The sequence below is a fragment of the Rhamphochromis longiceps genome, linkage group LG4, assembly GCF_057381845.1.
Source record: "Rhamphochromis longiceps isolate RC_006_pf linkage group LG4, R_longiceps_female_GT1.1, whole genome shotgun sequence".
Lineage (NCBI taxonomy): Eukaryota > Metazoa > Chordata > Actinopteri > Cichliformes > Cichlidae > Rhamphochromis > Rhamphochromis longiceps.
The window spans coordinates 34,949,169-34,961,018 of NC_140560.1; positions in this window are offsets into that span (position 1 = coordinate 34,949,169).

Consider the following 11,850-nt stretch of genomic DNA (forward strand, 5'->3'; position numbering starts at 1 on the left):
TGTCTTCAAAAAGTTAATTTTCTTTTTTTACATTTTAAATACCTGTCCTAATTTTCCTAAATCGTGCCTCTGGCCTAAAGCCCTCCACAAAACAATAATAAAATATAAAAAGAGTAAAGCTAATACTGAAACTCAAAACTAAACTGAAGTAAGAAAAACGACAGTCAAAATGAAATAAAAATCAAAACATATTAGTAAATACAAAACCCCAGTGGGTGATTTCTAAGTGGATATGTCCCTCTTTTATACACGATCTTACTTAAGGACACTTGGACGTGTAGAAAGCTGTAGTTGGAGATTGAACCAACAACCTTGTGATTAGAAAAATTGGTTTGGTCAGCTTCACCTTCTACTTTAAACCGAGGGAAAAATAAATGGAAAAAGACTTTAAGGACAGTTTCATAAGAGAAACTGTTAAATATATGAGCTGAAAGCTGGTAGGACAGAGACAGAAACATGATTTTTAGTTGATGTGGAGGAACACTGTAGATTTAACGGCTCTCTTCATCCATGGAAAGCTGTTATATCTGTCCGCTCAGACCACAAAGGTGAATTTGGTATAAAATGCACTTAGAGAGCCAAAAAAGTACTTTGTGGGATGTGTTCTCTTGCTAGCTTTCCTATATTTATATGACATTTACTTGTGACTTTATTTTTATATGTTTACTACTTAGGAGAAAACTTTTTAGAGCACACTCAGACTTCTCCCACCATTGTATTAAAGCTGCAATAACCTTCAGGATGTTCTCTGCGATTATGGTGCTGCACCAGCATCCGCGCCATAATCCCAGGCAAGAACACCCTCCTGGGTATTTTTGCTAGAGGCATAGCAAACTCATAATCAATACAGCTTGAGTTTACACCACTTAGTTGCCTGACGATAATGGAAGGGAAAAAACAGTATATACATCTACTTTTAGATAGGGCGAATATCTGGTCTGTACTGCCTTTCAAATGGGCATGTTTAGGTGACGGAGCTCAGCCATGTTACTTCTATCCTCCACCCTGATTCCGTGAAGAAACTAGAAATTCATAACAGAAGCATCATTTTTAAGTGTTTTTATTTTTCAACTTTTATCATTTATACAACAGTAAAATAAACAAACACATCAGAATGTGAGGTGATGTACAGACACAGAGCACCTTTAACTGCAACACTTGATAACCACCATTTCTTTCTTCAAAGCCAGCACATTTCACATTTTGCCCCCTCTATTTTTGTCTCGCTCTGTATGTTGGCATGCAATTTTTATGTGTTTCTGTAAGTTTTATTTCTTCTATTATCGTGTTGATTGAACCTACGATAACCTCCACACGTCGACACATCGGCCTTAAATTGTTACTTATGTGAAAAAATGTAGCTTTGATAGATTTTGCCATCAGTGCCTTAATTTGCAAAGTCATTTTACTCCTCATGCGTCCCAGTTATAAAGACTCCTACTACTGCATGTTCAGCAGTGCTTTACAATTGGGTTCAGAAAAATACAAGCAGTTTCCTTTCTAGCCATGTGAAATAAATATATAATAAACCGTAAAAATGAAGCTGTGTTATATATGTACATCTACAGAACTGTTATTTAAAGAACTGTTGTAAGGTTTGAGAAGTAGTCTGGACAACTATGGTGAAATGACATTTTTAGAGCACACAAGATTGCCATATTCGGGAAGAGTTACATTTACAGAGATGTTTTTTTAGTTTTACTGGCTGTATTCACATTATTTCTGAAAATATTCCTCGCTTAGCCTAAAAATAAATAAATAAAGGAGTCCTGCTATAAGACTTTTAAATCTCTGTCCAAGAATTAACTATCAGCAGTGTTGCTTTAAGAAGTAATGAGCAGTATTGCTTTGTGAGAAAAGTGAAATTAGAGCGCTATTAGTCTGTGCTTGCTGTGTATATCTTTCAAAAACTTGTATGTTGGTGTATAAATACTTCTGAATGACACTGAGTCATTTAATAGTGACCATCATATAACCAGAGTAATGTGGTAGTTTCAGCCACATTAAAAGCTTGCTGTTGCTGTTTGGGTGAATTATTTCCTCCTCAGAAGCGACATCAGTATCCTTGAGCTGCCGTGCTAAGCTAACAGGTGCTTCAGATGTGAAGAGGAGCTTGCAGCTGATAGGTAGCGTGACTCAAACATAGTTTGCAGTCCATTGTGATCTTTTTCTTGTGTTTTTCAACCACAAATTAGGAACACTGCAATTTTTATGATGTCTGAGTTGTCCTTTGTGCTATAAAGTTTACATTTTCTATTATTTTTTTGTTATTTTGAAGAAAAAAGAGGAACAGGAATTTGTACATTAACATTTTAAAATGTAACAGATGGATCATTTGAAAAGCAGATAAATAATAAAGTGGGTTTTTTTCCTCTTATTTTTTTGCGGCCACACAAACACAAACACATTATTTATCCACAGGAACTAAAGTCTAGAAACTACCTTCAGCTGCTCCCTTATTCACAAGGGTCACCACAGCGGGTAGCTCTGCATGTTTGATTTGGCAGATTTTTATGCCGGATGCCCTCGCTGATGCAATCCCCAAAGGATTTGTGTTTCCTCTCTGGCTTAAATCTTCCACTTATTAGGCAAACGTGCAAACCACTGCACTATGGAGCCACTCCACAAGAAATTGAAACAATATAAACATAACCAAACATTAAAATTTTACAACTTAGTCCCAAGTGTCAAGTATAGTGTCAAGTATGGTACACCCTTACTGCTTCCATTTCAGAGTGTAAGCAGCAGCAAGGTGCTGCTAATCAGATGCACTTAATTAGCTAATCATCATGAAGTGAAAGCACTTCTTTAAAAGCAGAAAGCTTTGGCAGTTTGCTGGTCTGGAGCATTGATGTGTGTTAACAGAATAACTTAATATCCCTGGAGTGTAGCACATTCACCCCATGGTCAGACCGTGCAAAGAGCCAAAGAGCTCAGACCTCAGATAACATGTTAAATCTCAGAGTTTATGACAGTACAAACAGAAAAAGCTTATTCAGTTGCCTGGAGAAAGCCTCGCAGGTTTGCAAAGTTGCATCTGAACAAACCACAAGACTTGTGGTCTTGTGGTTTGCCCAACACGGGCTTCTCCACTTCTACAACATGCCCGTGTTGTAGAAGTGGAAATGTTTGGCCATATTTAGACAAAACCAAACACAGCGTATCAGCACAAACAACTGTCAGCACGGTGGTGGAGGGTCATGATTTTGGCTTGTTTTCAGTCGTAGGACCTGGAAAGTTGCAGTACTTGAGTCAACCATGAGCTAAAGTATTTTCGAGTCAAACGTGAAGACATCTGTCTGACAGCTAAAGCTTGGACCAAGACAGGAAACCTCCAACAGAATGGCTGAAACAGCCCAGTTAAAGTCCGGACCCGCTACAGCATCTCAAGATGACTGAAAGAGGTTTAAAGAGATGTGTTGCTGTAGTCACACTACTGAATGATGGGTTGTACACGGGACTATGGAAAACTTTTTCACATGCGCCCGAGCAAGTAAACTTCAAAAACTAATATAAATGAATATAAAAATATGAGTAAAACAATTTTAGTAAAAATATCCTTTGAATCACCAACATATCTGAGGCCATTTTTGGGACTGGCGAAAGCCCACCGGGGATGTGAGCTTAGCTGAACCAAGCTGGTCAAATAAAAGGGTAAAAAAACCTTCCCTTGCTGATAGACCTGTTTGTGACTGTCACACGTCCAGCCCACCTGGGAATGAAGCCATCAGCGGGGGATGTCCTGGTTAGGATTCTTGTTCAATCTCTGCTCCTGGCCGCCGCTCGTGTTGCCTGTGGCATTTTGATTGAATGTTTTCTATTCACACACAGAGCTCCCTTTAATGGCCCTTTTCATGTGACAGTGATCTATATGCAGGTAATTACAATTGGCTATGATGGATAGTGCTGTCAGATTTACCATGATTATCCTGAGATTAAACGTGTTTCAGAAATTCCAAATGTCAAAAACTATTACAAGGTCACTGGAAGAGTTGGTTTTCCAGTTCTTCAGATAATTTATGTGAAATTATATGGTGGGCACACTCACCGTGAGATCGTGCATGCTCTGTGTTGTTTTCAAGTTTATGCAGAAACGATATAAAGAATATTTTTTTAATTCATTCAATCATTATTTCACCCGAGTCCTATTTTTAGCCCCTTTTTCTACCATGTATCTTTTAATGAGGAGTATTAAACTCTTAAAAATTACAAAAGGCACAAAGTGGAGAAAGTCATGCCAATTTTTGTGAGTGATTTAATCGCCTTGCTGGCATACACCTCTCTTATGAGTTCTTTTGTTTTACCCCAAGTCCCTTTTAGAGCCCCAAGAGACATTTATCTTCGCTGTCATCGTGAGAAACAATTTGTTGTTAATTGACCTCCCTTGTTAAATAAAGGTTATGTAGAATATAAAACAGCTCAAGGTTGTTCTCTGGAAGCTCGATTGGGAATCTGCCAGACAGGCAGGAGGAAGCCAAAAGAGTTTCCTGAACTAAGAGGACACTCGCCAGAAAGACAAGTCCTTAAACTATAATTGGTCTGATTAGAGGGTCTCCTAAGCCAGCACTTCTGATTAAGTGGAGTGATGGAGGTGATAAAGGCTGACTGGCAGGTGGCGCTGGACCGTTAAGTGGGCAAAATGAAGCAAAGTTCTTGCCAGGTTGGACGGGGATCCTTTCCTTATATTTTATGCTTTTGTGAGCAGCGAGATGTGACCATATCAGTCATCATCTTATGCCGGTGCCGTCTCCATGCATCTTCCTGCCGCAGCCATTCATAGACTGACACGTGCTCAGAGTGTGAACAAAAGCAAGGGCACAGGCAGAAACATTTCTGCTTCAAGAGTTTTACATTTTCCTCCTCAGTCGAGGTTTAATCATCTCATCCTTTGTCTTTTCTTCCTCTGTTTGTGCTGCTGGACCCAAACATTTCTTTGCACCTTCTGCAATATGCACAATTCAATATTTGTACTTACTGTGTGTGTGTATATGTGTAATAAGCAGATTAGATTTCATTTTCCCTCTGAGACACACCAACAAGTTAAAATTTAGTTTAAAAACAATAACTGGGGAAAGGAGAACGCACGGCCCTTAACTCAGTTTGCAAACCACACGAAAAAAATTGCTCTTTTCTTCCATTCTTGGTGACTTATGGCTTTTTTGTTCCCCACAAAGGTGGCAGGTGCCTCGGTTTGTTCACACTGGTATCTTGAATGAACACACTTCACTACTGTCAACGTGTTGCTGAATGCATACAGTGATATATGCAGGGCTAAATATGAAAAAGAAGGAATGCAGCTCTTTGCTCACAAGTGCATTTGTTGGAAATTTTTGCTCGTGCCCTGGAGCGAGCGTAGCCTTTTCCTTTTGCTTTGTTTATTTGTATGGGACTGCAACAAGTTCATCTCAAGGATATCAGAAAAATAGGGAAAGCTGCTCAAAAACCAGATAATAGATTCAGATTATACCTGCCCAACAGTCAGAACTCAAAATATATTATCTCCAAAAAATGACAAAAAGCATTAACCATCAATCATTGCAGCTTAACCTTTGATGCCAGGTTAGTCTTTCTGTCTGCTAATCCACTGGTGAGTCTCAGGTGATGACAACATTTCACATCTTTTGTTGTAACAAGTGGTTATCGGGTGTAAGAATTCCTATTCCAACCCCTGGTTATCATTTATGAATGCAGCTGAAAGAAAAGAAAGTCATCAGATGATAGGTGGTGGTTTAAAGGTTGAGTTCTTCTAACACTTTGTGCTCTGTGCATGGACCGTTTACCTGCATGCAACCAAAGCCTGTTCAAACATCAGCCTGGAATAGCGGACTACAAACGATAACCAGAAAGCTTCCTGTACCAAAAATCTTGTCCCTTGCCTACAGATTATATTTAAATGCAGATATCTGTTTATAGAGATTACCAGGCTTTTATCTGGTCAGTTACACCAGGCTCAGCACAGCAGGGGCTGGCTCTGATAACATACTTGGCAGAGGAGACGGGCAGATGTGGCGTGGAGTACAACGCAGGTTTTTGCAGTTGTGTTTCGGTGAACCTTGCTCGAATGTGAGGTGATGAACAAATGAGTCAAAGACAGCAAAGGGATTTTTTCAGTCAGTTTTTATATGTTTGTTATTTTCTCTTCTTTTGCAGATAAGAAAAAAAAATGCAATTCACTGTTCCTTTTGTGTCCTCAAAACAAAACAATACCCAAAATTCATGCAGCTTTGCGAGTGAGGTAGTAGAGAGGTCAGACTTTACATTATTATGAGTTTGTGAATAAAAAAAGAAAAGAGCATCACAGTGAAATTGCAAAATGGACCTTAATCATAAGTATTTCCAAAGAGTTCTGCTTCAAATTTGTGGAAGTACCTGCTAGGTAAGCAAAGTAGCTCCAGAACACTGGTGGCCCATTGAGGAGGGAAATTATGCTGGCGATAAGCTCTGAGTCAGCATTTTTTAGGTTTAGTTTGGCTTAAAGTGTTGCGAGAGTCAGCTCTCTTTGATGGAACCAGGCAGAACACTCCTAACACTACATGTGATTTTTACCATTTAGCAAGTTCTGATCTGGTCACCGCTTGCAAGGATGAACTAAGCAGGGTACAGTACAGCAGGGAACTGGGAGTGACCAGACCCTGCATAACATAAAACACAGTAAGAACAGCTGCAATGGGAGCAGCAGAGCTTGGAGAATGAAAGCGGTGAATTCTGCAGAATTACACACTACAGCATCTCCGTGTAGGGAAAAACCTCTGAGGCAAACGTCTCCCACCTCTCCTTACACAGGGTTTCTTAATGAATCCACTGTGATGTCCTGAAATGACATTACAGAATGGTGCACTTAAGCTATATGCTGTCAGCACAAGAAATGTTTGCAGAGACGTTTAAGAGAAGAGCATAGCACTGCCTGAACGGGACACAGTTATGCAGCGGGCGCCTGGAATACAGTATGTTTTGGGTATGACAACATGTCTTTGTGTTGCGTAAAAAAGACACAACCACAAAACCCTGAAAGATCCAGGAGCTGCACAGCTACATGGCATTATAGTGCGATAAGGCTGACAGGCCTTCATTTCTGATTCAGAGAAATGACTCTTAGACTGAGCATAAGCCTGGTCTGTTTAAAAAAAAAAACCTGGCCACTAACCAGAAAGAAGGCTTAAGAGATTCCTCTTCTCATAATACACGTCAAGTCCTTATTGCCTCCAGGTTATTAAAAGTAAATGTTATATTGACATTTCAATCACTCAGCCTTATTGCTTTTTCCAAGACACTGACAGCGAACACTTGCATCTGAGGACATTTTCTTTTGGACTTTTGTTTCGGCTACAAGCAAACCTTATGCTGTCGAAGCAAAGGTCACGTGCAGAGTTGCAAATGTTGTTGTGGTCCACCTTTGCTGCGGATAACAGGGTCTTCACAACGACGACTGGAGCGCTCCCTTCAGAGTGTCTTTTCAGGTTAAGGCAGCCTACTGTAAACTCCATCTGGTGGTTTTCCTGCACACGCACAGTGTTGAAGGGTTTAATGCAACAATGCGGCCAGCGATATTTTTCATTTCCTATTTTCGCAACATATCCAAGTGTAAGATTATAGTTTAATTGAAAATATGTCACTTTTTTCACCAGCAAGAATGTGTTTATGAAACCCTGAGCATCTATGCCATCCGTAATAAACCAGCAGTTCCTCTCAGTCTGTGCCCAGTGACAGTTTCCAAAGCTGTGACATTTATATCCAAATGGTAATTGATTCAGAGGAAGCTGTTAGTATGCAGCTACAATTTAACAATTCTCCTCTTGAGGGGGGAGGGGATCAAGGCCCGGAAAGCAAAGAAAGGATTGTCTCTTTTCTTTTTTTCTTTTTTGCCATTGGAGGTTGTTGTTTTCTGTGTTTAAGACAGCCCACCCAGCCCCCTCCATCCCCACCCAGACCCCCTGAGAAGGCAGAGACGACTGGAAAGAGAGAGGTGGCTTGTTTTCCACATTTTGCTTCCTAACTTGACTGACACACACACACACACACACACACACACACACACACACACACACACACACACACACACACACACAGCTTGTGTGGAGGGATGCTGCTGAGGTTGTTATTGATTGGATGCCACTGACAGAATGGACTTTGTCACAGGCAGTCCTCCCCACTCAGGCTGCAGGCTGTGTTTACTGGTGCGTCTTACCGGCGAAGTCGAGGCACCACCACCAACAACAACAACAGCAACACAAGGGACAGACAAGCAGCAGTAATCCTCCCAGATATGGTAAAGCCTGCTGAACAGAAATAATGGCATCGCGTCCAGCGTGCTGACTGCATGCAGGCCCTGCAAAATTGCCAGCGCTGTCACTCATGATTACCACTCGTGAGCACTAGCCACGGACAGTTACAATTATGACACGCTTAACGAGAACAAATGAAGCGATGATTGGCCATATAATGTGACCTCCAGCTACTGACGGCCGGGTTCATCGCGTGTCCTCGCTCTTATCGTTCAGCAGCTGCTAACGCAGATGAAAGCCATCACTTATCATGAGCCGGGCTGTTAACAACAAAAAACACCAAAAACTTTAGTGCACCTGTGGCTCGTTTTACACTCCGAGGACTTTTCCCTTCATTGCAACCATCCACGGCTTCTCTGTAAGCTGTTGCCGCCAACATTCAATTTGAGGTCGGGTTGGAACAAAGGTAAAATGAGTTTAGCACTACAATCTTAGCTAAATTAACTGTGTTTTTCAGTTTGCTCTAATCTAATTTATCCCCTCCCCCACCTCCTACCCCGTCATTCATTAGTGTTGCGCGAGTGATGAAAAGAAGGAAATCATCAGCTCTCTCAGTTGTAAGGCCGTTATTTCCCCCGGCTTCTTTCCTTCCACTCCATTTTCTCTCAGAGGCACACAAAATGAATGTCATTCGAACTTGGGAAATGTGCTCTGCTTGAGCTTGGTCGGGAAAATGGAAGCAAAGGTTGCTGCCTTCTAACATTAGGTGGTTGTTGTTAACCCCAAAGCACCACCTTTGCCTGAAGTCAAACAAAAAGTGACTGAGAATAAAAAGTCAAAAAGAAGACTTGAAAGTGTGCATCCATAAACTACATCAGAGTGAAGCTCTCCAGATGGTTTTGTATGCTGGAGTAAAATCTGACAGTACGTTTTTTACATTCATCATTCCATCAATTTTAACAGGATCTCCAACACCACAAATGCAGCTGTGAACCCTGACAGAGGCTCCGTGTACAGATGACTGCAGTCGCTCACTGTTGTACGTCCTGATCTCCTCCTCTGAACACACTGACAATGATTTGAACCAAAAGTCTCAAGTTTGGATTCATCACGCCATCAAACCTGTTGCCAATGAGTTTCAGTCCGGGATACCGTCCCTTCCTAAGGAATTGCTTCTTGGTGGCCACACTTCCGCTGAGACTATTTCGAATGGTTTAGGTCAGGGGTGGGGAACTCTGGGCCTCACGGGCCGGTGTCCTGCAGGTTTTCAATATCACCCTGGGTCAGCACACCTGAATCAAAGGATTAGTTCATTGCCAGGCCTCTGGAGAACTTCAAGACATGTTGAGGAGGTAATTTAGCCATTTAAATCAGCTGTGTTGGATCAAAGACACATTTAAAACCTGCAGGACACCGGCACTCAAACCCTGGAGTTTCCCACCCCTGTTTTAGGTGAACAGGCGCTGTATCTGCTGAAGGTCCAGATGCACCTATTTCCTGGTTTTTTTCTTTCCTTATTTCTTAAGGACTCAACGTTCAGATCTGCTGTAGGTATTTATTTTTTTAGGCCTGCCACTTCTTCTTTTATCCTCCATTTGCCCAGTTTCCTCAAATTTCCTAATTTTCCACAACATGCCACAAGCCAGGTTTTCAGCTAGTAGCTCTTTGGATATCACCTTGTATGTGCAAAAGTATTGTTTTATTTATGTCAAACAATGTCGACCAGTGTTGGGCACATGAGGCATTTTTGCAGCGATTCAAGTAAAAAATAAAAGAGAAAGAACAAATGATGTGTGTTTGTGACAGGCTCCTGGTAACAAAGTGCCTGAAGTTGGTTCTTGGTGATGTTGTGTCATGGTCCTGGGTTATTTTGACCCAGCGCTCTCAGTTTTCTTGTGTTTCTGTATCATGTTAAGTTCATTTGTTGTTCTAAGGATTCTATGGTTCCTAGGTTGTTCTGTTTAGTTTGGTCTATTAGATTCCCCCTTGTGTCTTTGCCCCCTGTCTCCCTCTGTGTGTCTGTTTATTTAATTGTGAGTTCTTGTGCCTTGTTTCATCATGTTCCCCAGCCCGTCATGTCTGCTTTCTCCCTCGTGTTCCCTCGTTTCCTCTCGTCTGCCTCTCCACTCCGGTATCATGTTTCCTTTTTTTTTTTTTTTTTTTTTTTAAATGACATCAGAAACAGCAGTATGCGACATTACGTGATGGCAGAGCTTCAGTTCATCCTTTGTCATTTTTTTTTTTTTTTTTTTTTTTTAAATAAATAGGACAGGGGGAATGAATGAGAGAAAGACGGGGAGAGAAAGAAAGAAAACCAAAGGGGAGAAGAGACGGTGAGAAGGGGGGGAAGAGAGAGAAAAAAAAAAAAAAGAACTCCTGGGTCACCTGTATGGAGAAAAAAAAAACAAACAAACAAAAAAAACAAACAGAGGAGACAGCAAACAACAAAGAGTAACATAATAATAGAGAAAACAAAGCACCATCACAATAAACTAGCTAGCCATAGATATCAATATTTACTAAATAATAAACGATATTGTGCAGCACGCAAGATAGACAGCGCACAGTGTGCTTTGAGGCAGCAGCCAAGAAAGCTTTAGTCCGCGTCTGTGAATACCCATGTGTGCATACCTGTGTGGATCAGCATGCTTGCATTCCAAAGGTTTCTCCATGTAATGATCTGCTAGGGAGTGTGGGGGGGCCACAGCCCCGTCCTCCAGGGTGTGAAGCGGGTATGGAGGAGATCATAACTCCAGACATCCAGAGGCCCCCAGAACACAAGAGACCATGGAAGACCAACAGAGGGGCAGCCGCGCCACTGTTCCAGTAAGAGCTGAGGAGAGTCCCAGATGAGGGCTCGCCCAGCAGCCGCGGAGCAGAAGTCAGGGGGAGTTGCAGTGACGCGCCCGTGAGCTCCGCCGGCCCCCAGCTGTGCCTGAGTGACCGAGCCCCAGGCCGAGAGGCCGGGGGCACCCCACCTCCAAAGGGGCCCGAGCGAGCCCCAGGCCCCAGGCCCCGACAAGCGGCCGCCAAGGAGTGAGCCGGTGTGTACCCGGACGCCCACCCCCAGACACAAAGAACCACCAACACACCGACACCTGAGGGAGTCCGCCACCGGCAGGGGAAGTGGTGGTGGGTGGAGATAGGCCTCCAAACCTTGGAGGGCCTGAGGTGTCCCCAGAGAGGTGGCGTCTGATACCCAACCTGACATATAGACACAGACATACAGGCACACACAGACACAAACATCCATTCCCACCCTCATGCTCTCATATGCACTCACTCCACACTCAACCAACGTGGAGACAGACATAAAGAGACGCTGTACACACAATCACACTCCCCAAGCGTACTCTACAAACTGGGTCTAGGTACCCTTGCCCCTGGAGGGGGGAATTGCACCCAGACCCAGGTGGTGTTACCCTTTTCCCTGCGGTGGGGAGAGGCAGACCACCCCGACTCCGCAGCAGCAGGGAGGCCCCACACCCCAGACCGCAGTCGGACGGCCAACTCCTCCTACTAGCCCTCCCGCTCCAGCAGGCCGCAGAGAATGGGGGTGGGAGAAGACTCCAAACCTCCCTCCACCCGCTCATTGTAGTGTTGATGCATATGTGTTCTAAGGTGCAAT